General features: G+C 39.9%; 1 protein-coding gene across 9 annotated transcripts in view; it reads right to left on the bottom strand.

The window, feature by feature from the left end:
• SPATS2L (spermatogenesis associated serine rich 2 like) overlaps positions 1 to 27,212 on the bottom strand; it is a 160,775-nt gene that overhangs the window by 110,210 nt on the left and 23,353 nt on the right. For 5 of the 9 annotated variants that reach the window (XR_007408975.1, XM_025441883.3, XM_025441878.3 and 2 more), the window contains one exon: positions 10,864 to 10,924. The exons of the other annotated variants lie outside the window; for them this stretch is intronic. The gene's annotated coding sequence lies outside the window, so the exon portion shown is untranslated. The remainder of the gene's footprint in view (positions 1 to 10,863; positions 10,925 to 27,212) is intronic. 9 annotated transcript variants of the gene reach the window in all.

Here is a 27,212-nt window from a genome sequence, read left to right as displayed (position 1 = left end):
CTGGCAGGTCACTCAGGCCATGAGGTCTAGGCAGAGATATCTATCTGCATTGCATTTCCTGCAGAACAAACTATGGAATGGCTAGCCTCTCTGAAGATGTGAACACCATCGTGTTTTATGTTTTATGAAGGTCAGACTAGGGTTAGGATGCATAGGAGATGGAACAATATTTGCATTTGGTTGGAGCAGCTCTGAAGAGTCTAGAATGAGACCATGAGACTCTGGCTAGAGTGATAAAGGAGATCATGGTGAAGAAACTATCAAACAAATAGCCAATTAGAAGGAATATGATCAAGTCTTGGTTACCAATAAGAAATGAAGGAAGAAAGAGAAGAAACAAAATATGCCTAGAGATGTTCCCACCATTTGGAAAATGAACAACCTTAATTGATTTCTGGACATTTTGCTCTCTCTTGATTTGCTCTGGTTCAGGAATCCGGGTGTGAGTTGGTGTTTTTTTGTTCCTGTTTAAATGCTTGAAGCTCACCCTATAACCGCAGGAGAAAATTCTGAAACAGGGAACAGGAACTAAATTTTCATGAGTCCAAGGTATTACTTTCTAAGTTTGCTGGAAGATACAGCCAAGAAATGGCACTCCGCCTTGAAGAAAAAGGAAACTCCACATTTGTGTGTATGCAGTTGACAACTGCTGGTTTCCCGCACATAACCGAACAACGTTAGTCAACCACAAAGAGCTAGTGATAAGTTCATGACCTCTTCAGCCCCATTTTTCCTCTATGTGAACTCCACGGTATTGTAAGCTGTGGAAGTGAGCTCTGGGGTAATTCAGACAGGTGGGTAACAAAAAGGACAGAGGATAGAATAGACAACAATTCTGGAAGAAATGGAAACCAAGCTTTTTCATCAAATAGCTAGAATGCTGTGTGGATGGGTTGTATGACAAGCCTATGTCTATGCTATTTGTTTTTTGAAACCTGTGTGACTTATTCTGAAAGCAGACTCCTAAGACAGGAAGAAATGACCAAAAATTACATAAAGCTCTTTCCAAATAGAGTTCTGCAGAAAATACAGCTGCCATCTGGCCTTCTGGCTAACTTCACTCCTTTCTTTTTCAGCAGATATTATTTAATCCAGACCACACAGTTTGTTCGTCTAGTTGGTTCATGAAAATTTCAGAACATGAATCTGTAGCAGGAATGTTTGGCAAGTGACAGGACATTAGCTGCCTGACATCAGGGCAGTTTCCTTGTCTCTGGTTAAGTAAGTCTCTCCCAGGCTCTGTTGTGCTTGGATGCCTTCAGCTATGAAGTCAAACTGATTATCCTTGTCACCTCTCAAACATGATGTCCGCAATGCACTTGGGAGACAGGTACTGCTCTCACGTATATACTGCTGCTCTAAAATTAACTACAAAGACTTTAAAACCCAATGCTAGCTCACAGTTAACATTATGATGGTCTACTTGCATGTAAATGGACCTAGACCAAGTCACTGTACTTGGAATTTTGTGTGAAATGGGAATAAAGTTTCCCTGTCCTCATTATATAAAATACAACCTGTGCTTTAAAATTTAGCCAAGATGTATCAAAGTATGGAAAAAATAATTTGGTCTGGGTTGGCTTTTCAAACCCTATTTAAACTAAGAAAAGAGGCATTTAAAAAAAAAAATCACATCAGTTACATAGTGGCTTTTCTCCCTTTCCAGGTTTTTCGAAAGGCACAAGTTGCTGGTCTCCATAACTGCCTACCAGTCTCCAAAGAAAGTGAGAGGGTGAGCTGAGATTTAGAGCCTATGAACTTCTGTCAGGTTCAGATAGGGAGAAGTCTTTCCAGGTCACTGGGGGGTTGGCTTCATTTCTTAGTGGCCTCACTTAGCCAGCAATGCTAAAGGCTGCAGCAGAGCCAAGTGTACCTAATCCTATAGATACTGCCATTGGGATGACCATCAGCAATAGCAGTAACCTATAAGTGAGGCAGATTAGAGAGGTAAATATATGTTCCCCAAAACCCGGCCATAAAATAATAATGAATGGAACAAAAATTCAACATCTGTTAAGAATGTTAACATTCTTATATTCTTATAGATTCTTATAGATCCTTATAGATTATATATATATATATATATATATATATATATATATATATATATTCTTATATTCTTATAGAGGATGATGCTATAGTTTGAGAAAATATTTAGGTAGAACTTTACACAATTTTAGCCATAAACAAGATTCTAACAAATAATAATTCCACGATCTTTAAGGCTTTAGTAGATATTTACCACACTGCTCAGATTTTCATTTCCTATTTAAATCTAATTGATACCAAGTTTGTCATTGATTTGCATAATTCCATTTCCTTCACTATTTCTTATTCAGAGTATGACATCATGGAGTCAGAGAATGGAAACTGTTTCTATACTTTGGGAGGAAAAAAAAGCAATGTTTGTGATAACCCAATTTTTTTCCCTCCTTCTAAGCTAAACACTTATAATTCTTAACACATGTTTTTTCTTGGAACCATTTTTACTTCTGGCTTTATGTAAAATGTGAGAATTTTCTATCTCAGAAAATGGCACCAGTTCATCTCTTATCATGTCCCCATTGTATGTTCATTGCCAGTGAGACAATCTGTTTAGAACTATCATTATTATTACTATAAATAGACCTGGAAAATGTGTTTTTCTGCATGTTTCATCATTTTCAGTTTCAGAACTGTGTTATTTAAGCCCTGATCAGAAGGTTAACACATGAAAATATCTAATGAACCTGGCTTTCTCATATGGAATTCAAATATACTTTGTAGCTACAAATAATACCCATTTGCCAAGAGTGTACTGACTTACTATACATAAGGAGTGCAAAACACAGACGTAAAAATACTATTAGTGTTGGGATTAGGCCTGTTATTGAAAAGATATATTTCATGAATTTTATTAATTTTTTAATTAATAGTTACATAGCTATTTCCTAGTCAAGTTGTAAAATCTTAACATTCAGGTTTTTAAGTATGTTTTATGGACACACACAACATTCTCAATCTCTAAAGCTCTCAAAATAAGGCCCAGTTATCTAATTTTCACCGTCTAGGCATAAGGATCTTATAAGATAGCAAAATATTGAGGTGAGAGATGGTTTGAGAGTCTGTGAATTGTACTGTTTCTTAATCATCTGCAAACAGGTTTGCTCCACTATTTAAAAAGGCAGAGATGTGTGCACGTGTGTGAATATACAAAAACATAATGCATAAAAATACTGACACACACAATGGAATATGGAATGGAAGGAGAACTAAATTCAGAATTTAAATTTGCAGTTTTTAGTTCTGCTTCTAGCAGCTCAAATATTTCAAGTTCTCTGAGTCTGTCTCACCATTTGTAAAGCAGCTGAAGAACAAATGTGTGTGTGGAAATCTTTTGTAAACAGTAAGACAAAAAGCGCTAAACATACACAAGGGTTGTGTATGAGTATGGTCACTATAGCCTGACTCAATCCACCAAATGAAAGCAGTTTTCCTTGACTCTCTCAAAGGTAGCTAGATCAGGAAGAAAGAAAGAAAAAAAAGAAAGAAAGAAAGAAAGAAAGAAAGAAAGAAAGAAAGAAAGAAAGAAAGAAAGAAAGAGAGAGAAACTAACTTGTAAATTAAGACAAAGAAAGTAAATGGAATAAAAAGGAATCATGCCACATTAAAGAAAATACTGGGGAGTCCACTTGGTCCTCCCCAGCAGTGATCTCTGGGGCCAGGCTCAATTGTGCCTATTACACAGTTTCTTCTTCCACTTTTTTCTATAGAAACCACGCATTTTCCAGAACAGCCAAGTTTTTCCACAGGCAGTTTCCATGGCAGTGCTTGAAGTGGCCTGACACTGAGGGGGATGGGAGGGAGACGGGTGGAAGGGCAAAGAGGAGAAATGAAAGGGATCCTGAAAGGGGAGAGAGAAGGAGGAAGGGCGGCCTTTTATGTCCACTGGAAACTTGTTTGTCAAGTTCTTGTAAATCAGAGATTGTACGTATATCCAACCGTACTTTACTACAATTTTTTAAAAAGTCATTCAGAGTTGACATTTCCTAAATGTCATGTTTAGCTACAAAACACAACCCTGGCAAGACGTCAAAGGTACTGCCTTTGTTGCTAAAATCTGGTTTGTTCAGTCATAGCAAATAACTAACAAACTCAATTGAAAAGCATTTTCTTGTGTATCCCAGAAATCACTTTAAAATACATTTAAAGCTACTTGTATTTTCTACAAACTTTCCCTCAAAATGGGAAGAAAGGATATTAACAAGAATCCTTGGTGGGACACCTTGGGTGGGTCTATGGTTGAAGTCTGCCTTTGGCTCAGGGTGTGAACCTGGGGTCCTGGGATCGAGTCCCACATCGGGCTCCTCGCGGGGAGCCTGCTTCTCCCTCAGCCTGTGTCTCTCTGCCTCTCACGCAGTGTCTCTCATGAATAAATAAATAAAATCTTAACAAAACAAAACAAGAATCCTTGTCAATAATTAGCCTCCCACTTTGGTGAGGCCTCCAGAGGCAGGAGACCAAAGCACGTAAGCAAGATGGAAATGGCCAAATGTGGCTCATTACTAGAGCAGGTTACACTGCAGAAACCTGCGGCTCCTTTTTAAGGGTCACGAGGCCAAGGCTAAAGTCATCTCCTTGCACAAAGGTGAGGAACATCAACATTCTTTTCTACTAAAGCACAAAGAGCCTTCACTAAAATTCGTGGTCTTGCCTAATGCATCTTTTCTTCTTTGGGATAAAAAACAGGGTCTGAGCTAATGATTCACATTGTTAAAATTATGGACACGGGCAAAGAATTACTCATGGTTAGCTAAGCTTAGATTTGTTCCAACATGCCTTCCTGAAGCGACTCCTCTCAAAAACAAACTCACTAGGCAAATGTTTAACTTCATTAAGCCTGTACTGACATCAAGAGGGTAGATTTCCGATGGACTGGGCCACACAAAGTGTGGGTCAGGCTTCTCTACTGAAGCCCTGCTTGGATATTTAGGGGATGGATGTCCTCTTCTCACTAAAAAGAGGAGCAGAGTTCAGACAAGAAAATGTAAAAGCTGTAGTTTCCTACAATAGTGTGATGTATTTCTGGTTTAGGCTATAGCACAGTACTTGTAAAAGTCATTGCTTCCATAAGAGCTGATGATGTGTTTATTTCTCAAGAAATGTGTCTGATTAGCAAACACTTTCAGAATTATTTTTGTGGAGATAAACTAAGTCTGGTGTGTGTGTGTGTGTGTGTGCGCACGCGCACACACGTGCAGCAATAGGGGAAATGGCAAGACAGAAGGTGTTTAGATTTAAAATCTGAACATTTAGGGTATCCCAACAACTGGGGGGAGGGGGTGGTAAAGGGTTGGAAGTGATTGAGGAAATCAAGGACCACAGCCATGTGCTCTCGTTTTCCCCTTCGGGGGTAGTGACTTCCTGTAAAAAATGAGAGGTTTATTTTCATAACAGCAGTGAGGAATCGCTAGGCAGATGTGTGTGGGTTGGTTCTGGCCCTCGATTAGCACACAGGAATGATACTGCCTTTACGTTTCACCAGATAAATCCATTGAAGCACATACAAGGGGCCTCCACTTGAGTTGCACAAGTAGGATCCCAAATTTCATTGCAGTGATCCTGCCATTTGAGGAACATTTAAATGGGGCCAAATTTCTATTGACAGAACCATTCTCAGATGTGGTTCACGAATTACGTGAACCTTTTCTTCCCCTCTTCTGCTCCTCTAGGTTGAAAACTCTGAAATCAAGGTATTCGGAAAATGTTTCTGCGTCTTGATCAAGGAGGAGGTCGTGATAGTCACCAGATGTAATTGTTACGGCGAAGTGGAGGATATGACCACAATTCCCTTCAGCAAACCAAGGTGCTCCCAAGCCTTTTAAAGCATGTAGATGCTCTTGTCAAAGTAGCTGCACTTTCTGACAGCTAAAATCGGAATGTGGTTTTGAGCACACTGGAAAAAGCTCACTGTGCGTCTATGTTTGTGCATCAGTGTGGGTGTCTCCCTTCCCTCGCTTTTTCAGTTTCTTCCTCCTAGAAGCTGGTTTTTGTGCCGTGAATCCTCTTGGAATGTAGCTCTTATCACCACCTAGAGGAATTCATTACCCTTTCGCCCTCACTGCTCCCCAGGCCCAAGAGACTAAGGAACAAGAGAGCAATTGTCTGGGGAGCTGCCCCCTGAATTCAGGTGTGCTGGCACGGGGGTACCCATGGCCTGCCGATCTTGCCTATCATCAGGAAGGGGGAGAAATTAATCATGCTTCCCCCTCCAAGGAGTCGGAGGAAAAGTGCCTTCAGGGACGGAGGCTGAGGCCCCCTGCCATTAAATCCAGCTATTCTAAAGCCAAGGGTTAAAAAAAAAAAAAAAAAAAGGGGCAGCAGGTTCACAAGAGCATTCCATAGCCGCATCTGCACCAGGCCAGAGCAACTGATCAATAGACTGGCGGAGAAACTGGTTAAACCAGTTATTTGGGATGATGTTTAAGAGAGAAACACTGCTTGTTTGCCTTTATTTTTTGTTTAGCTTCTGCTGGTTATATAGTGGCTTCAAAATCAAAAGGGTTTGTATTTAATAGACAGCTTGCAAAACTCATCTTATGTCTTTAAGTGTATGCCCTTTTCCATCGTCCTTAAATTGCCAGTTTTGCTCACACAAGGACACAAACTCAGAATACAAATGCAGCTGCTTCTCCTTTGGCTATTAACCATGAGGCACTGTCTCATTGGTGGGGCGCTAACAAAACCCAAGAGGTGGGACACAGAAAGACATCATCAGTCTCTGGTTCTTTCTTCAAGCACATACACATAAAACTTGAGATGTACCCAAACTGGAAAGGTGGCCAAAGAGACTGGAGAAGAGATATAACAACATTCTCAGAATCCATTAAAGGATCGTAGGAAACAACCATTAATTGAACAATACTGAACCAGATCCACCCTCTTAAAGAACTATGTCAAGAGGCAGAGATTTACCACCGGGCCCTTCAGATATTTCTAGAATCCAGCACTTTCTGAATGAAGTCCACGGGGCTATCTCACGCTGAAGTCGACATTACCATTAGCTACGTTTTCTCAAGGCTGAACGGTAGTTGTAGTAAAGCAAAAACTCAATTTATAATCTCTCACTGGAGGAATGGGGGAGGGGGAAATGCCAAAATTTTTGGTCTCACCTTTCAGTTTAAGGTATGTAAATCAGTCATCAATTCTGAATACACTATTAGTGACTCCCTTCAGTAACAATTATGCATGTCAGTACCCAGGAATAATGTAGTATCAACTAAAATACATCAGGTGGTGGAAAAATTATACTGACAGGCTAATATATTTATTTGTTAATGGAGAATTTTAGTCCTTGGCAAAATAGAATATGCACCATTCACTTAACTTTAATTTCTCGGGGTTTTGAAAAGCGTCTTGCCTTGAAATATTTTTACTGCAAACATGCTGTAGTCACAAAAATCCACTGCCGTACGTTAACACTAAACACACGTTTGTTTTCCTGCATCCCTGATATGTGCACACATGTGGGAAAGCCTTCTGCTGCTGGTTTATGCATTTAAAAAACACAAGCACTGAGAGAGAGGTTCAGCACTTCCTCCCTGCAAGTGCTCAGCTACAGAAGAACACGCAAATCCGCCTCTCCCTCAAGAGTTCTCATTGATTTCCATCCATTGATTTCAGAGTGGTGCATTTCATTTTCAGAACACTTTCATAAACATGACTGTGAGGTTAATTTTTGGTGATAACACAAAACCTGAATTTGTTATTTGGAAAGTTCTTGGTAGTGACTGGACATATGGTGTGTTCCTTGCTGGGGGTAATGCACACATCAGTACTGAGAGATTTCCTTAACCCATTCTCTGTAGCTGAAGGTCAAGATCCCCAATACCCTAATTATAATTATAATTATAATTATAATTAATCATAATAAACTACAGTCATCCCTGGTCAGTCGCTACTCACTGGGCTTTAGATCCATATTAGAGCCTCGTACTAAGAGAGATGAAGTTTTGTACAACATATGGAAAGGGGGAGGGTACTGACATCCAGGAGGTAGGTAACAGATACGCTGATGTCTGCTTCTTTCCAAAACCTGCTAGTATTGTGAGAAAGAAACAAACAAAAAAAAAAAACTGCAAAAGCCCAAAAGGACAACAAATGGGTGAGGAGACACAAGTGGCTGAGATGTGACACAAAAGTTTGGGAAGATGGAAGGCAAAGTGAAGAGCAGAATGGACTCTGCAGAGGTGGTCCGAGCTCAAGGACCCCGAGATAAGAATGTCCAGGAGAAGCCAGCCAGCTGGGGACCCCAAATGGCTGGCTTCTCCAACCCCAAGAAGGTTCAGGAGGATAAGAGATCCACCCCACTCAGAGTAGCCAGGCAACCACCCTCCCCAGCCCTCGGGACATGGGTTTATTCTCTAGAAAAATGGAATCCAAGGAGCAGGAGGCTTCAGGTATGATGGAGGGCTGTCTGTGGCACCAGGCTGGAAACAAGGGCCTTAGGAGGAAGTCGAGGCACTCACAGTGAGACCTCCAGCCGTTCTCCAACTCACCAGCTTAGGAGGGTGGCTACTCTGAGAACTCCAGCAAGAGATGTGGCTTCAATTCATGGAAAAGAGAGTGACAATAGGAAGATCTACAAATGTTGACATTTGGGGAGGGAGTAGGTGGCTTCTAACAAACTGAATCTGCAGAAGGGAGTTCCTATCCTCCAGTGGTTGGGTGAGACCAGCAACTGCCCCTTCAGAGGGCCATATATAGGTGGTAGTGAGAAAGGGAATTTATATGGCTTATGGCAAGAGGAAGGAGAGACTTTGAGGATAACCAATAGTTATCCGGTGGTTACAGTCATTATTCCCCCTGACCTGGGTATCAGGAACCCTCGGCTTTAGGTCCTGCAATTGTCACTGACTCATCAACGTGACCTCTGAGTCACTTTTTCTTTCTAGGCTTCAGTCTCCAGTCCTTGGGTCCTGTTATTTTCAGATGCTCACTCTTCCCAGCAGGTCTCTGATGACAAACAGAAAGAATGTCAGGGGTCTTTAACGTGGTGCCATCTGCAGCCTGAAGTTTCGATGACTTCTTGAAATCCTTGCTGCTCCCACGGCAGATGGCTGCCATTCTTAGATGTGATGCAATGACACCATCCTTCCAGAGAGGCTGTTTTCAACAAACCTGCGTCCTAAGTAAGTAGAGGACAGAGCACCTACAAAATGCCAATATCAACTCTCCATTTTTCATATGACAAAGTAAAAGCATCATCAGGTGGAGCCAACCCAAACTCAACTTCTTCATTCTCACACTTTTTTTTTTTCTGAATGAAATGCCAGAAAAGAGAAAAAAGCGAAAAACTCAACTCCCCTCCCTCTTTTCAAGAGTCCTCTCTGAAAACAGAACAATAGTTAACATTTACTAAATACTCAGATAGGTCTGAGGCCCTGGCTAGAAGCTTCACTTGCCTTTTCTCATGAGATTCTGATGTACCCCCACTTTACAAATGAGGAAGTCGAAGCTCCAAGAGTTTGAGTGATCTACTGGCACATGTGGGGGGGCCAGGGTCAGAGCTAGATCTGCCTCTAACTGAACCCATACGCTGGTCCCAGATAGCCAGTCTCCCAGCAGGCGAGCCTTCTGCAGTCCACTCTCCAATGACATTTCCTGTGGCTTCAAAGGACTGACATGATCAGCCCTTCTGCTGAAAAGCTACAAGGCACTCTGAAAAATCAATACTGGCTTCTGCAAGAAGCAGCCTTGCCCAAAGCTAATTGAAAGCCATCTGAACATTTTCAGAACTGTGGCCATAATCATCTGTCTTGTTGCATACCATGTCCCAACATGCAACTGCAGTAAATCACTTGAAAATCACTTCTGCATGTTCACTCATACAAAACAGAAGCCCACAATATTTTTTTGTCATTGCCCTGTAGCTCCTCCATCTAAACTCAGAGCACTGGTATTATGGTAACATAATAGGCAGCTTGCTGACATTACTGTTTTAAAGTACCACTTTTTCAGGGTTTATCACAAGTCATTTTAAATTCCATTTAGCTCTAACTAGTTATACAACTTTATGTTTGGAAACAATGTCCTCTGCTGCATCAACAAGCTATACTGGAAAATACAGTTGTTTGGGGTTTAAAAACATTTTTCAGCAAACTGATTCTACCCTTTCAGAGGGCCAAATAGAGGAAGGTAATGAAAGTGGGAAATTGTATGGCTTATTGCAAGACATTAATCTGAAAAATTAAAGACAGATATTTTGATATCTAATCTGGATTAATGGTGTGGCCTTGAGACTTCAATTTCATTCACCATAAATGAATTCAGAGACCAAATCATTGTGTACTGTAACTTTGCAAACCAAGTTTACCTCATTACTGGAGACTATATAATAAATCGGAGAAGAAACTGGCAAACTTGGTAGGGTAGATATTTGTGCCACCAGCATCTATCCACATTCCGGTATCTAACCACTCCCACAGCTGCTCTATTCTGCTTTAGAGGACTCAGTAAAGCTACATCCAGAAGGGGTCTGGGGGTGAGATAATATGACCCAGGATGAACCCATCAGCATATCATCATTCTAAGTGCCTCAGTCATGGCTTTGATGCAACCTCAATGGGCAATCGGGCCAAAGAGAAGCAAATCTGGAACTTTGAGTTATTAGAAAACTCAGACTTTCTCTTTGCTAGGTTTGCATGAAGACAGTGGTGGGACTAAAGCTGCCTTAGCCATCTTGTGAACATGTGGAGCTCAGAGAAGAGCTAACATAGAGGAATGTAGAGGAAGCAGAGTCAAGGAATGCACAGCCCAGGCAACTGTTGCTGTAGAGGTTTCCTGGAAGTCCTGTCTAAAGATTTCTCTGTTGGCCACCCCTACCTGCAGGAGGCAGTCTTCTGGCTGGGCACACTGGCTCCTTGAATAAAGTCAGGTTGTATAACTAAGGAAGGAAGAAAGAATGGGTATTGAGTGAGCAGTTTCCAGTCTCTTCTGTGGCCTGTTTAGGTTGGGGTTTCTTGCTTACTACAGAAAACAGATACCTTGTATAGGTTAAGGAGATGTTACATATTTCAGAGTCTACAAATTAGATATCAAACTAAAACACCCAAGTAAAATCTCTGATTTGTAAATCTTTCATTAGATTAACCTGATTTTTCTTTTACAGTAGATTCATCTGAAATTGTTACTCAATTTTAAAATATGCTATCTACAATTAAAAATGCAGAATTGGCAAGCATGTGTAGCAGGCGAATTTTTCATATTCAACGTAGATGCTGAAAGAAAATGCTGCTAAAAATGTTAAATATCCTAATTTCTTCTTAAATTGTAGGGATAAATCATACTACATATTCATGAGTCCACTGTCTCAAGGCAGGAATTCTTCTGTTTCAAATTATGCCTTAGACTTCTATGGGTTAGGTTAGAAATGATAACAAATGTACGAATGTTTGAATTGACATTTAGTTCCCAGGGGATAGCTTTTAAAACTGGAGAATAATGGAAGTAGCTGCTTAAGAATTTTTTTTCACTAGTCACAAAAACACATCATACATTAGAGGATATAGAGAATGCCAGAATGAGATTCTCTCTGAAATAATGTCGTGTGGCATGAGAAAAGGAAGATAAACAAGAAAACAATGGTTTATTGCACCAGGAGAGATAAGAAGGAGGAAGAAGCACAGGGCTGGATTGTTAACAGAAGCCCTGCCTTCACTCTTGAGTTATGTAGACAACAATAAACGGCCTTTGTAGATCATTTTCATACAATCTCAGAGCTGAAAGGAAGCTTGAAAACCACCAAAGTCAGCCCACTCGCTGTACAGAGAAAACCTTGGACCTAAAAAGATTGGGTCATGCCTCTAATGTTTTACAACAAGTTTATGCCAGAGCTAGAGTTAAAACACGGGTTTCCTAACTCATGGCACAACACTCTGCACTAACTTCCATTTCAGAAGATAGAGGATGAGGAAGCTTGTCTGCCAGAGGTGTACTGTAATCTACCTCTCTGATGACTGTGGACTCCTTCTGAAACTATACTTTTAAAGGCAGGAGAAAATTATTAGAATATTATGACATCTGTCAAGAGTGACTGATGAGTAAAATCATATGACATCGCCCCTCCCTGTGCTAAACTGGGCCCAGAAGGTGTGGGCAGACAGAGGCCTCCATGATACCAAAGGCCGAGACTGAAAGGTCATGAGGGTTTAACAGCTGGTTTGAATTTTATTTGCTAAGGAAGTGAGTTCTTTGCCACCGTCTGCTTCAACCGCTACCCACCTATTGCCAAAGTTCCCCTGGAACACAGAGCAGTTCTTGGCTGTGTGATCCTCACCATAAGCTTTCCCCCAAAAGTTCAAAACTAGAGTAACCATCGAATAATGGAAAAACTAGCTCTTTTGAAAGCTTCTCTTCAAAACAGCAGAAAAAAGACACCAGGGATAAACCTGCAGAGTAGGTTAGTGTACTACAAATAATAAGGTGAATCCTTATTAATATGCTTTCACCAGTTGGCAGCTTGTAAATATGAGAAATGCAAGAGTCTCTAACTCAGCAGTTTCTCTGTGTAAACCTAGAAAGTATAGACCTGGGGTTTGGAAGTAGGAAGAAACCCCACACTTGGTCTACAAAGTTGAGTTCCTTTATTTTGCAGAGATTAGGAAAAAAAAGCTCATAATCTCTGCTAAATCAGGTGCATGAAACAGTGATCACTGTTCTCAAATCAAGGCACACATGTTCAGCTGAAATATGTTTACAAATATATTCAGCTGAAACACAACACATGAGGTCTCTAGTTATCCAGAATCAGTCATTTTCATATGGTTTGGCTCACATACTTTCCTTTCTTCAATTAAAAATAAACTTTGTTGGTTCTTTCTTGTTGTAAAAGCAGTATGTGTTTAGAGTAGGAAAATTAAAGACCCAGATAAACAAAAAAGAACATTTTAAATACCCATGATCATACATACCACCCAGAGAACCACTTTCAAAACCCTTAAATATATTTCCAGGTTTTCTTAGAAAATAAGTATATTTTCTAAGAATACATCCATACATTAACAAAAATGTGATCACATTGTACATCCTTATTTTTCTAGAACATGATTTCATCACCTAACATAGAATGAACTTCTTCTTTATCAACATTTATCTACAAGATCATCTATAGGAGCTGAACAGTGTATTTCACTCTTGTACTAGACATAGTATTTGTAACTAATCTGTTTTGTACATTTCTTATGTACCCTATTGTAAATAATGGATTTAATAATGAAAAATGCAGGATTGGCAAGTATGTCTAGCAGTAGTAAGTACTTTGCTAAATATCTTTGTGGCTAAAACCTTTGCATGTATCCTTAGTTTATCTTCTCAGCACAAATGCCTAGAGATAAAAGTTCTGTGATGAAAGTCCATGGAGCATGTGACTCTTGATCTTAGGGCTATGAGTTCAAGCCCTGAGTGCGGTGTAGAGTCTACTTAAAATAAAATAAAATTTTTAAATAAAGGATTAAAAAATACATATTGTCAAACTACCCTCTACAAAGGGACTCACACGGTTCTATTTACTTGAGTTATATGCATTTCAAATGCTATGGTCAGTTCAGCACTTCAGAAAGAGGAACTACAGGCATGTTTGGGTTGGCCAAATGTGATAGATGTGCTTATACCTATAATTCTGATGAATGTTAACTATAGACACTTTAATCAATCAGATAATTTTATACTAGGAGCTCCCTATTTATATACCTCTAGCCAGGATTAACTTCTATATTTCATTTTGACTCTTTCTTTAGGATTTGATGTCTTTTTCCCCTTCCCTGTGCTAAGTAGTCTTTTTATACACTTAACACCATTCTTAAAGCAATTCTAGACAGTCCCTGGCAACATTCTTGTAGTGCTCTGATTACATGCATCAGCTAAAAAATCTATCCTCCAAGTTATGCTCCCAATTAGATGCCAGAACCAGTTTGCAGTTTGACATTTTAATGAAATGATAGAAATGACATTTGAAGTTCCCGCAAAATCAACAAGTACCTGTAAGACTAAAGACAGGAAATGGAATGTGTTGTCAGACCACACGTTTTCTTTTACATTTTTTTTATTCCTTTTTATTCCACCTGATTCCAAAAAGGACTTAAAGCCGCTTTTCTTTTTAAACATGTTTTCTAAATTGGACATTTTCACATCATTGAGGCTGCCAACTTCTTTCCTAACATAAGGATATTCTTCTATCATAACTGCTTGCTATATTTGGAGACTGAATGACAAGGATATTGTTCTTATCCAGAAAAGGGGAAAAAATAACTCATTATGATCATGAATCCTGCCTGGAAGACCCCTTGAAACAAAGTGACCCTGGGTATGCGATACCAGTCCCATTAAAAGAAAATAGGAAGAACTCAATATCTAAGAAGCATAAAAGCTCCAACGAATCACAAAAAGTCAGGCCCTGAGGCTATTCATTCTTCTCAAGGGACTGTAAGAATTCAGATCCCCCAACATTCTAATTTGTGAGGGAACTGCAGACCTGAAAATGCAGGAGCCTGCCAGGAAAGCAGGTCTAGCATTAGAAGGAGGAGGAAGCTTCCATCTTCCCTAGACCAGTGGCAAGGAAATACTCATCTCCTTTACCACTTGTCGCTCCAGTCTCCTCTCCCTTTTTCTTCCCTGGTTCTCCTCTTCCAGCACCACCCATCACAACTCTCTGGAGTCTAGCTCTGCTCTCCTGTTCCGTATTGTGGAGCCTCTTTTTTTTTTTTTTCCTTGCCATGGCCTTTCTAAATCCTCATGTTTGTAGTTGATTTCCACTCCATTTCCACTGGTCTAAACCTTGTCTGACATCCTCTTCTGTTTCATGGCCCCTGCGAGCAGTAAGACACAAGTCCCAGACCCTGTATGACACATTGAAGGACACTCAAAGACAAGTCACCAGTATGTGGTGAGCAGACTTGAAAGAAAATAGATTTTGCATGATTTGGGGGGAAAAAAAGGAAAGGGTGTTAAGGACTACATGAATAAGGGAGAATCAAAGGGAACAAGTATCACTGAAATTCCTTGGCATGTTAAAAGTGTTAGGCCGAGTTTGCCGAAGCGCTAAATATTCCCGAATGCCACCATTTTGGAAGGAAAAAAAATCATTTTCATTGTGAAATCCGAGGGTTGCTGAGATTTCAAGAAAACCTCAAGAGAAACATGTTGCTTTTCCCCTGAACCAGCAGAATATCCAAGGAGCAAGGGCCAAATTCACCCAATTAATAGAAAGTACCAACAGTTGACCCCAACCTAAACCTCATACTGTGGCTCTTCACAGGGTATGAAGTCCTTTCAAATGATTATTGTGTTTGATCCTCACTACAGGTGTTACTATTTCCAATTCAGAGATGGGGAAAGTCAAGCTCCCAAAGATTACAGGACACGGTCGAGTCACTCAGGCTATTTGTTCAGTGACTAAGAACATGGACACTGAAGCAAGACCACCTCGTTCAAGTCCAGGCCCTACCCACCATTAATTATGAGACCTTGAGCAAGCTACCCTCACGAGGCCTCAGTGTCTATGTCGTAAAACGTTGACAGATGACAGCACTAGCCCCCTCACAGGGTTGTTTTGAGAACTAATCGAGTTAATACATTAGAGTAGTTACAGAATTAGAAAGCCAGTCTGGCTTACACGGTAAGCACTTCAAAAATGTTTGGAAGAGTCAGGTCCCAGAGCTGTTTTAAGGCCGAATGGGTATCCATATTTTTAACAATTACATTGCTTCTGTAATTCATGATTTTATCAGTAGAGAAATTAGCTATTTCTCACAAAAGGAAAATACATGATAAAAGGAAAACTTGAATTGGATATAATGAGTCAAAAAGAGAGAAAAGGGCAAAAGTTCAAGTGTGGTTTCTTGAAAGAACCCCATTAATTTCTGTTTCCAGAAAAATACTGTACACGATTTAAGTATTTTCAGTCATTTTTGAGCACAATGAAAGGTCAAGCTAAATGGAAGTAATATTTGTGTAGCCCATAGTGACTGTCGGGGAGTCTGTTTCCCATGGCCTGGTCCTTGATGTGGACAATGAAGCACTTCTCCCAGGCGGAGCACTGAGGAGAGAGAGCTGGGCCTGCCCCCGCCCCCCAACCCAGTCCTCCCGCCTCCTGCTCGCCCACTCCACGTGAGCTTTCTGTGAAAGGAGGAGAACAAAGCTGCAGCTGGCAACTCTGGAGTGCTGTGGAAAAGAGCAATTTCCCTCAGAGAAGAGGGCGGTGGGAAATCAGCAGAGGAGTATCGCCAGAACACATTTTCTTGTTTGTAGTTTCCTGTGGCTGTGGTGGGGGTGAGGAGGGAAGAGGCTGAAGTGCAGAGAAGGTGGTGTTGGGAAGGTAGGAAGGAACAGAGGAAATAACCAACACGCAAGGCTGCCAGATGCAAACTGCAGGTGCCTAGAAGAACTATGAAAAAAGAACGAGGGGCGCCTGGGTGGCTCAGTCGGTCAAGCGTCTGCCATTGGCTCAAGGTAGGATCTGGGGTCCTGGAGTCGAGCCCCGCCCTGGGCTCCCTGCTCAGTGGTGAGTCGGCTTCTCCCTCTTCCTTTGCCTCTTCCCCAGCGTGTGTTTTCTCTCTCTCAAATAAATAAAATCTTTTTTAAAAAAGAAAAAAGAACCAGGCTGCAGAACATACCAAAGCAGCAAAGAAAGTATCATGCCAAAGAGCAAAGAGTGTTACGGTAGAGAGGTTCTGAAGAGTAGATATGTCAGAAGGTCATGAGAGGACCCACAGAAGACCAGGAATGAGTGATTGAGTGATTGCTCAGTCTTCTTCTAGGGCAAGTGAGGGATGGGGAGATGGCCATCATCTACGGTCGGCTCACATTCCTTCCTAGAAATGGCAGCTCCTTCTAAAGCATCATGTGACGCGTGCTTCTGGTGACACAAGTGTGGACTGGAGGGTTCAAAAGTCAAGTGTAGTATGAAGGAACCCGGAAAGGGAACTCAAGGGTATCTCTGACATAAGAGTTAGATGTGAAAAAAAGACTCACTCAAAACAGGAACATATTTAGCATTAAAACACAAAGCTATGCTCACTCCAGAAGTTCTGCATGTCACCAGTGTAAAAAGAATAATAACATATCACATCTGTATAGGATTTTAAAGTTTATAAAGCATTTTAATAGAAATGGTCGCCCGTCCCACATGGGTATTTTTCATGCCCCAACAAGACACATTCTTCACATTATTATGAGTCCCTAACAATTGGCTTTGTGATTTTTTTTTAAAAAGTCTATAAATACTAGTTATAGAATTTTATCTATAAATATCACACATAAAAGCCAAATGGTGCATTTTAGGTACTGAACCTATTCTAAAACATCTACATCTACTACTTTTCCAGAATGACTAATTAAAAATAATTTACATTAGCTGAACTAGGTGTAAACATTGCAATACTCCGCATAGACCATTAGCGTACCTCATTAAGAAGTTTCTATATTTCCAAGCCCTCAGACATTCTAAGGGGGTACTATAGATGACTAATTATTTTTAAAAGAATATATTAAAAGATATCCCTCAAGGGTCTTTAAAAACAGCTCTTAATAGCATAAACAGGAAGCATGCTAGAAGGTTATGAAGAATGGTAGGATAAAAATGATTGTGGCCTATTTCCATTAAAGAAGCATGGAAAAAAGAAAACAAGCTAAAATTACTTCCAGCTTGCTGAGTTAAAATGAACTGTTATGTCATTAGGCAAGTGTCTTATTTACTCTTTGCCCTATATACAATAATAACATGTGTTGTTGAGAGTCAAGAGTTCACATTAGCATTTTTTAATTTAGGAAAAAGGGGAAATTGTAAACCCTAAGGAACAGTTTTCCGGTTGACATAGTTCAGCATGCCTGGAGGGTGATGTGTACTTTGTACCCAAATCTTTATTAAACGTTCTGTCCTTGAGATACAAAGATAACACTTCTGGCCCACAGTCAGCACAGCTTTCGCTCTGAGCTTCTTTCTTTCTTTCAGCTTTGATGATAAGTTTGTGTTGATCTACCCTCTTTCGGTCGTCTGGTTTCCTATGTGACTGACAGCGTACATTTGGGAGACAGCTGCCTGGCTCTGGGCGAGAAGCTGCAGCCTGGAGGAGGGAAGTGAAGCAGAGAGCTGACCCTTGGCCTTGGCACCAGGCCCTAATCAACTGATGGGTTAAAGCAAAATTCCGTAAAGTAGAAACTCCCACTGCCAGCATGGTGACAACTCTGCGAACCTATTTACATTAAGAAATGCTGCGATCAGCTGAAACCTTTTCTTTGGATATGTTAACTACTCGAGTAAACTAAGCCTTCTGGAAACTTGTATCAATTCCTTCCCTATCACTGAGTGTTTACATTATTCTAGATTTTGGTTTCTCAGATCCCTTAGTCCTCATCACAGCACTCACCCTGCTGAGGTCTTTTGTAGCCCTTATCATTTGCGGGTTTTGCTGTGTTTATTCACTGTCTGGCTCCTCTACTAGAATGTTAGCTCCATGGGTTGGAAGATCCCAATCTACTAGAGTTGGGCACTGATTCTTTGATCAGAGTTTATCTGGTCCCAAGTATATCTGGGCCCAACATGTGATTAATTCATCAATATGTCAATCGCAGAAACAACTGCCAGAACATATTCCTTCTTTCAACAAACACTAATTAAAGATCCCTATGTACCAGGCAAGGGGCACAGCACTGGGGATACTGTGAAGAGAGTTTACATTTGGATGGTCGGTGGTCTCTTACGGGGCTAGCTGAATATGGCATGCACTCTTAGTAAATCATTGAGCCAACCACAGAGAAAGAAGATGAAAAGAGGACATGGGCTCGTTAATCAGAGTGCAAGCTCCCAGAGGACAAAGCCACATCTCTCCTACTTCTCTGATTTAATCTCCCTAACTCTTTGTCACTCTAGGTAAGCAACACATGTCCTCTTAATTGGCTGCCAGAGCCCTCTTGAAGCGCTCTTTTCAGCAAGCTTGGCAAAAGTCTTACAGACAATTTCACTATTCCGGAAAATGTTAATGCCCAAGGTACCCCCTTGAAAAGAAAGTGAAAATTCCTTTGACTGTTTTCCTCAGTAACAAGGAATGCAATCAGGCCTATACTTGGCACTCTGTCAGTTCCCAGAGCCAAGAGATCTCAGGGTTAGGAGAACAAAGCTACCAAGATGCTTTTGCTATTGACTATGGCTGCCCCAAAGTTCAAGGGTTAAAGCCTGAGAATGTTTTACCCCTTGACTTGAATTTCCCACGTAACTTCTAAATACCAAAGCTTAGAGGAACCAGAATGCAAAATCCTTTCCATTACTTTATTGAAAAATTATGTATGCTGTGATTTATTGCTAATGCTAGATTTTCAAAGCATTAGACAGGGCACCTGCAAACCTTTAGACAACAGCTGCCAATACAAGTTTAACATTTCGTGGCTCAGCACTTAAAATATGACGAATAATAAATCATCCTTGTAACCAGGGAGGCACTTGGTTGGTAATATATTGGGAATTGGTAAGAAAGAATGCATACTGTAGATTGTGTTGTAACTCAGCACTTTGGACGATGGAGGCTAAGTAAATGGTGACTGCTTTACTGTCTCTCCGTCTTTCGTGGCATGCGTTCTCTAACTAAGAAAGAAACTTCTTTAGGGGAGGAATATGTCCCTTTGTATTAACAATAAAAACTGTGGTGATTTTGGATGTATATGTGCTTGAAAGACAAAGAATTTCAGAACTCTCAATGCTTTATGGTGAATGATCCAAATGAAACAATATCCTATTTAGGACCTGTCAGGGCAATATTTGAAAGTGATGGGTAGCTTGTTTTGGAAGATTGTTATCACTTTTTCAGGCATATAAATGTTTTTATCATTTCCATTCTTGAAACATTACAAAGAATTGCCTAAGCCTTGGTGGGACAAATGCTACTTATCAGATACCTGTCTCGTGTGAGGAATGGCTGGGATATACTCAAATATACTTTAAGAGGCTACCAAGAGAAAAAAGTTGTGATCCTTTAAGAGTGGGACAACACATCTGTAGTACACAGACTCTGTGCACTTCTCTTCCCATCTTTACACTTTGCCATAAAATGTTAGGGCAAGTCGGGCTGTCAGTGAAGGGAATGTCAGCATTAGGAACGCTAACGTGTATTTAATACCTTCTAACAAGAGGTCAAGCAGCAGCTAAGGGAGACACAGAGTCAAACCCTGGAGAAGCAGCCTGAGCAAAAGGATGCCCCTTGGGACCTACACAGAAATTTCCACAACAATGAAAGTGATTTCAAGTTCAGTGTACACCTAAAGAAGAGCATGAGAAGCAGCTGGGGCTCAGGTCAGTATGTTGACATTTACTGAAGAAATCACTCACATAATTCTGTATTTATATCTGAAGCTTTTAATGTAAATTCTTTAAAGAAAGTCGAGTCATTAGCAATTATTGGAACACTAATACTAATAACACGAATGTAGGTAGAAGCTCACAGGGATCCCTGATTTTCTGGAATGGCCCAGGGTATGCGGGACTAGCCCTCCCAGGAATGCTGTCTATACTCGGTGACCCTGTCCCCTCACCCAAGGCTGACTGGTCAAAAGTTGTCAATCAACCTAAGTTGGACAAATTAAGATTCTCTCTTCCAAGGGCCTCAAACTTGGAACTATGAAACACAGAGGGTGAAAGTCATCAGTGCTTGGTCACATTAATAGCAGTATCTTGGAGAAGACAGACACTGATGGCCAGAGCTTCCTTGCTTGCAAACCTTCATGTAGCTCATGGCTCCACCCTTCCTTCAAGATGGTGAGATGCCCCAGGATACTCCCAATAAGAAATATTGAAAATGATTGGGGTTTTGTTTGTTTGTTTAAGCTAATCAGTCAGTTTCTGTGTCTTCCAACCAAAGAAACTGGTAGGTTAAGGACATCACCACTTCAATAAAGAGGTACATTTTGTTAAAGGAGAAGAAAAGGGACACGATCATAATTCATCACATTTGTAGGAAACCCTACATTTTCAGATGCTCTCGTATGTGATTCCCGTAAGGGTTGAAGAAGGGTTGCTATTATCACCCTCACAATGGAGAAAAGGCAATGTAGCTCAGAGAGGTGTGTGCTGTGTGCTGTGGCCTGGCTGCTGGCAAGTGGCAAGAACCAGGCTGAGAACCCATGCCTACTGACGGCTGGTGGAGAGTGCCCTTCCCATTGCAGCCTTGATGCATGTGCCATCTAGTACATTCTATTACTTTGGCTTTGGGGAAGCCTACCTGATGGTATTCAACTTTTTTTATTTGTTAACATACAAAACCCGTAATTAAAAGAATATGTTTGTGGGCAGCCCCAGTGGCTCAGCAGTTTAGTGCTGCTTTCATCCGGGGTGTGATCCTGGAGACGGGGGATCGAGTCCCACGTTGGGCTCCCTGCATGGGGCCTGCTTCTCCCTATGCTTGTGTCTCTGCCTCTCTCTCTCTCTGTCTCTCATGAATAAATAAAATAAAATCTTAAAAAAATTAAAATGATATGTTTGTACAGAGAATACAAACAAAACAGAAAAACAGAACTATTCTGAGTGTGTGTGCATGTCTTTTCATCTCTCCCACTCCTGAGAAAAGTTTTAATCAAGTAAAATATATAAACTATTGCCTTAGTGTTTATATTTGCCAATAAAAAAACATTAGGGCTGAGAGGTGCCTCCTTTTGATATGGGTAGCAAATTTACCATCTTCTACATATTTTAACTATTAGCAGGGTGTATCCTTTGAGCTACATAGCAGGGGTGTTCAAGATGTTTCCAACATGTATCCCCAAATATGTGTGATTATTTAATTGCAATTCATATACCTATATTATTATGTTAACATGTTATATACCTTGAATAACATGAACAAAATAGAAAAGGACAGCTTTGCTAACCATGACTACCTCCAGGCAAATATACATAGGACAAGGTCAAGGATTAATTAACCACAGTAGACATAAATCCATAGGTCTCCCAGATAATTTAGAATTTTCACAGCCAGCTTCTTGCAAGATCTGATTCAAGGGTCACGGTCATTACTTCACAATGTGCCTGACAGAGAGTTCATGTTAAACTCTGCCATTTTCAAAAGAATATGAAATTCCTTACAGAATCTTTTAAAGATTCTGTTAGTTTGTGAGGATTCATTAAAACTAAAATATAAAATTTGTAAATCCAGTTAACCAGGCACAATATATTTCGCAAAAAAACCTAAGTCGAGGAACCAGTGGGGAAGCCGCTATGAAGGGCCTGGCCTTGCCTCCCTCTCTCCAGGTGATAACTGACCACTCGATTTGTGGACCTAGGGATTATGTCAGTATCAGTATAGTCACCAGCAGTTATCACAATGTTTTATGAAAATAAAATGAATGTAAATGTAGGTTCTAATCAATTTCTTTTCCACTCAAATGCATCTTCTCAAGAGGTCCCCACGGTCGACATCCCGCTTTGGAGTCCACTTTTCCATGCAACAAGGCAATAGTTTATTTCCAGGGCATCTTACAATGACAGGCCTAACACTCTGGAGGACAAGGACAAACCAACTCAGGGCACAAAGAAAGTTATTTTGCATTTTAAAAACTTCTAAAATTATGAACTATAACTCAGGCTGAGAAACACATAAAATATTAATGTTTGATGCAATGTGCTGCATATTATCCATGTAATTACCAGACCAGTCAAAAAACAGGACCTGTGGAGAAAAAAAAAAAAAAAACAGGACCTGTGCCAGCATTCCCACAGGCCCTCCAGGTTCTTTCCTTCCCTAGCACACCCTCCCCTAAGAGGTAACCACTATCCTCATTCTTTCAGTAATAAATTCCTTACTTCTCTTTATAGTTTTAGCTACTTATGTATGCCCCCCTTGGCAACAGAGTGCAGTTTTGTCTGTTTTCATATTTCATATAAACAGAATAAGATTGTTATATATTCTTTTGTATCTTTTTCCTTCCAACATCCTGTCTATAAGATCCATCTGTGCTATTGTGTGTAGCTCTAGTCTATTCCTTTTCACTGATGCATAGTATTCCATCTTACTATTATATCACAATATATTCAGCCATTCTGTTACTGATAGATATTCTGGATGTTTCTCACTTGAGATGAATATAAACAATGCTACTAAGAGCACTTCACACCTGTGTCTGGATGCACAAGGGTTTACATTTCTGCAGAATATATACACATATGCATGTGCATCTGTGCACAAAGTGGAACTGCTAGGTCCTATCATAGTTTAAAAAAACTAATCATGGTGCCTTATTTCAAATTATACTACAAAGCTACAGTAATCAAAACAGTATGGTATTGGTACAAAAACAGGTAGACAGATCAATGGTACAGAACTGAGAGCCCAGAAATAAACCTACACATATAAGGACAATTAGTTTATGACAAAGGAGCCAAGAACATACAATGGAGAAAGGACAGTTTCTTCCATAAATGGTTTTGGGAAAACTGGATAGTCACATTCAAAAGAGTGAAACTAGACTACTATCTTAAACCATATGCAGGGATCCCTAGGTGGTGAGCGGTTTAGCACCTGCCTTTGGCCCAGGGCACGATCCTGGAGACCCGGGATCGAATCCCACGTCGGGCTCCCGGTGCATGGAGCCTGCTTCTCCCTCTGCCTATGTCTCTGCCTCTCTCTCTCTCTGTGTGTGTGACTATCATAAATAAATAAAAATTAAAAAAATAAAAAATAAAAAATAAACCATATGCAAAAATTAATTCAAAATGGATGAAAGACTTGAATGTAATACCTGAAATCATAAAATTCCTAGAAGAAAACATAGGTGGTAAGCTCCTTGACATCAGTATTAGCGGCATCTTTGTGGGCCCGACTCCAAAGGCAATGGAAACAAAAGCAAAAATAAATGGGACTACATCAGAGTAAAAAACTTCTACACAGCAAAAGAAACCACTGCTAAAATGAAAAGGCAACATACTGAATGGGAAAAGATATTTGCAAACCATATATCCAATAAGAGGTTAATATCCCAAATGCATAAAGAATTCATATCACTGAACAACAGAAAACAAACAACTCAATTAAAAAATGGGCATAGGATCGGAATAGATTTCTCCAAAAGGACAAACAGCCAACAGGCACATGAAAGGATGCTCGATATCACTAATTATCAGGGAAATGCATTTCAAAACCATGATGACATATCACCTAACACCTGTTAGAATGGTGATTATCAAAAAGACAAAAAAATAACAAGTGTTGGAGAGGATACAGAGAAAAAGAAGCCCTTGTGCACTGCTGGTGGGAATGTAAATTGGTGCGGCCACTGTGGAAAGCAGTATGGAGGTTCCTCAAAAAATGCTGCAGTGAACATAAGGGTGCATCTTATCTTTTCAAATTAGTATTTTTGTATTCTTTGGAAAAATACCCAGAAATGGAACAGCTGGGTCATATGGCAGTTCTATTTAATTTTTTCCTTTAAAAAGTTTTTTCCTTATGTTCACTGAAGCATTATTTACGATAGCCAAGATATGGAAACAATTCATGTGTCTGTGAATAGATGAATGGATAAAGAAGATGTGGTCTTTTGACACAATGGAATGCTACTCAGCCATAAAAAAGAATGAAATCTTGCCATTTGCAACATCGGAGATGGACCTTGAGGGTATTATGCAAAGCAAAATAAGTCAAATGGAGACGGATAAATATCATATGACTTCACTCATATGTGGACTCTAAAAAAATAAAACAGAAGAACAAATAAAATAAGCCCAAACAAGCTCACAGATATAGAGGACAGACAAATGCTTAACAGAGGGGAAGAGGGTTGGAGTGGGTGAAATGGATGACGGGGGTCAACTGTACAGCGATGGATGGTAACTAGACTTGTAACACTACACTTTGTAGCGTATACTGATGGCAAATTCTAAAACTATACATCTGAAACATACATTTATGTTATTTTTTTTAAACTTATTTTTTAAAAAAGAAAAGACAATAGAGATCACTACAGATTGCAAATCAAAACCCCCCAAAAACAAAATACACCTAAGGGAAGGTAATTCTAGTGCATCTCTTGCAAATCAATTTTAATATTAACTAACTCTTCTGAAGCCAAGATGAAAGCTCATTAAATTACTAAATTTATTTTTCCCTGGATTTTCACTCCTGCACAATCATTAAATCTGAACCACGATATTAAATCCATTTAACGCTGTTAAAAACAGTTTGAAAATTTCCAGTGAATTTATTGAAGCCAATTCTCTCAAGACCCCTCCCCACATTTTTTACATATTGTGATCATAATTTTCCTTTTCATGAGGGCCAATATTGTATCTACAAAATGCTCATTCAAATCTTAAAGGGAATTTTGCACCGAAAGGGTTCAAGTTAACACTCATATTGATCAAGCATGAAAAGCCAAAATGTTAATCCTGTAGCCAAACTGAGGAATGCAAATAAGAGATTAATTCCAACTTTAGAGTTTCCAATGTTTCATAACCATCATGAATGATCTCCAAATGGATTGCATAAGTGGGACAGAACATACTTAGATGACAATATTGTGGAACCAGCAAAACTGTTCTGCTCATCAGTCTCTCATTATCTTACTGACAAAAAGCATAGTAATAAACATATTTATTATAGTGCCAGGTACTTTCTGCAAATTAGTTCATATATGCAATGCTATTTTCATCCTCAAAACAATCCTTAAGATAGGTACTATTATTCTTCCCAATTACAAAAGGAAATGAGGTACAGACAGGAAAGTGACTTGACCAAGGTCCACGGCAGTAAGTGGTTGAGTTAGGTATAACTAATTGGTGTCTCAGTCCATACTCTAAGACATGCCTGGCAACATACTGATTTGATTGTCATCACTGCTGGCATTGTTGTTTATTTTGATACCAACAAAACCAGAGCAAAACATGTGAACCAATAGGAGGGAAAAAAAAATCCATGTACATTTGTTTTGATTTATGAAAATTTTGTGAAAATGATTGTAACCAAGCAACTCTAACTCTGGGAGAACTAATTAAGAAATGAATTAAGGGATTCAATGCATACCCAAATTAGTCATCAGAGCTCAAAGATCTGGAGTTCTGGTCTATATCCAGCTTTGGCACTTTCATCCAAAATAAACATGACCAGATAAGTACCACAAGCTCACAATTAAAATGGATTTATATGGCTTATGCATCCACATGGGAGAGGCCTCTTCTTAATTGAATTCGGACACCTCTCCAGTTATTGTGGGTTTCCTTTGCCATCTCCCTACTCTTTTGTAACTGCTGGCAATAGGATTATGCTAAGGGAGAAATCATTTCAATCAGCGATGTGTACAGAGCGGGCATAAAAAGATAAAAGAAAAGCCTTTGAACTGTAATTAGAAAATTCCTTAAGTGTGCTCATGTGACATATGTTTGAGACTACAGACCAACTGGCAAGACGAGTTACAGAATGGATGTCCAATGTTACTGTTCTGGGATAAGCAGCCAGTAAAAGTAGTGTTCCAACATGCGATTGGAGTAATCTTTTGCAGGCCAAAACATTCCTGCTTTCCACCTCTAATATGATTAGTGACAGACAGCTGGAGGCATCTCATTCTCCTGACAAAAATATGATCAGAATTGTTTTCAATTGGTATATCTTTCCATCAAGCTGTTTGTTGCCTTCCAGCAGAATAATCAGAGTTTCTGATTATTTGGTACGTTCCAAGAAAACAGTAATTGATTGTGCCCTTGCTTGTCTGATGGGGAGAAGGCTGCCAGAATTTACACAGTAACTCTTCAGTGGCCTAACTCAAAGAAAAACTAAGCAGCAGGTGTGTGTGTGTGTGTGTGTGTGTGTGTGCATGTGCGTGTGTGTGAGACAGAGAGGGAGGGAGAGAGAGAGAGAGGGAGAGAGAGAGAGAGAGAAGGAATCCAGCCAGTAGTTTCCATAATAATTCTCTTTGAACAACTATAAACAAAGTGTTTTCAGTGGTGATTCAGATTTCAGATATGAGGAAGTAAACTTATTCTAGTCCACTCATGGAAAAATCCCAATTCCCACCAATGTTAATGGTTCTTTTCGAAAAGTTACAGTCATCTTACTACTAAAGCTTCAGGGTTATAGAGAAAAGTCAAGTTCAGATTTAACATTCATGGAAATATTCAGGTACAATGAGACCTCATTCGTTTGGACTACCTCAGTTTAGAATTGACAATCCTTTGACAGTGTCCGGATGGGCCAGTGATGATCTTTTCA

The sequence above is a fragment of the Canis lupus genome, chromosome 37, assembly GCF_003254725.2.
Source record: "Canis lupus dingo isolate Sandy chromosome 37, ASM325472v2, whole genome shotgun sequence".
In the NCBI taxonomy this organism is placed as follows: Eukaryota; Metazoa; Chordata; class Mammalia; order Carnivora; family Canidae; genus Canis; species Canis lupus.
The sequence above is the reverse complement of the archived record's forward strand: the minus strand, read 5'-3'. Positions and strand labels throughout refer to the sequence as shown.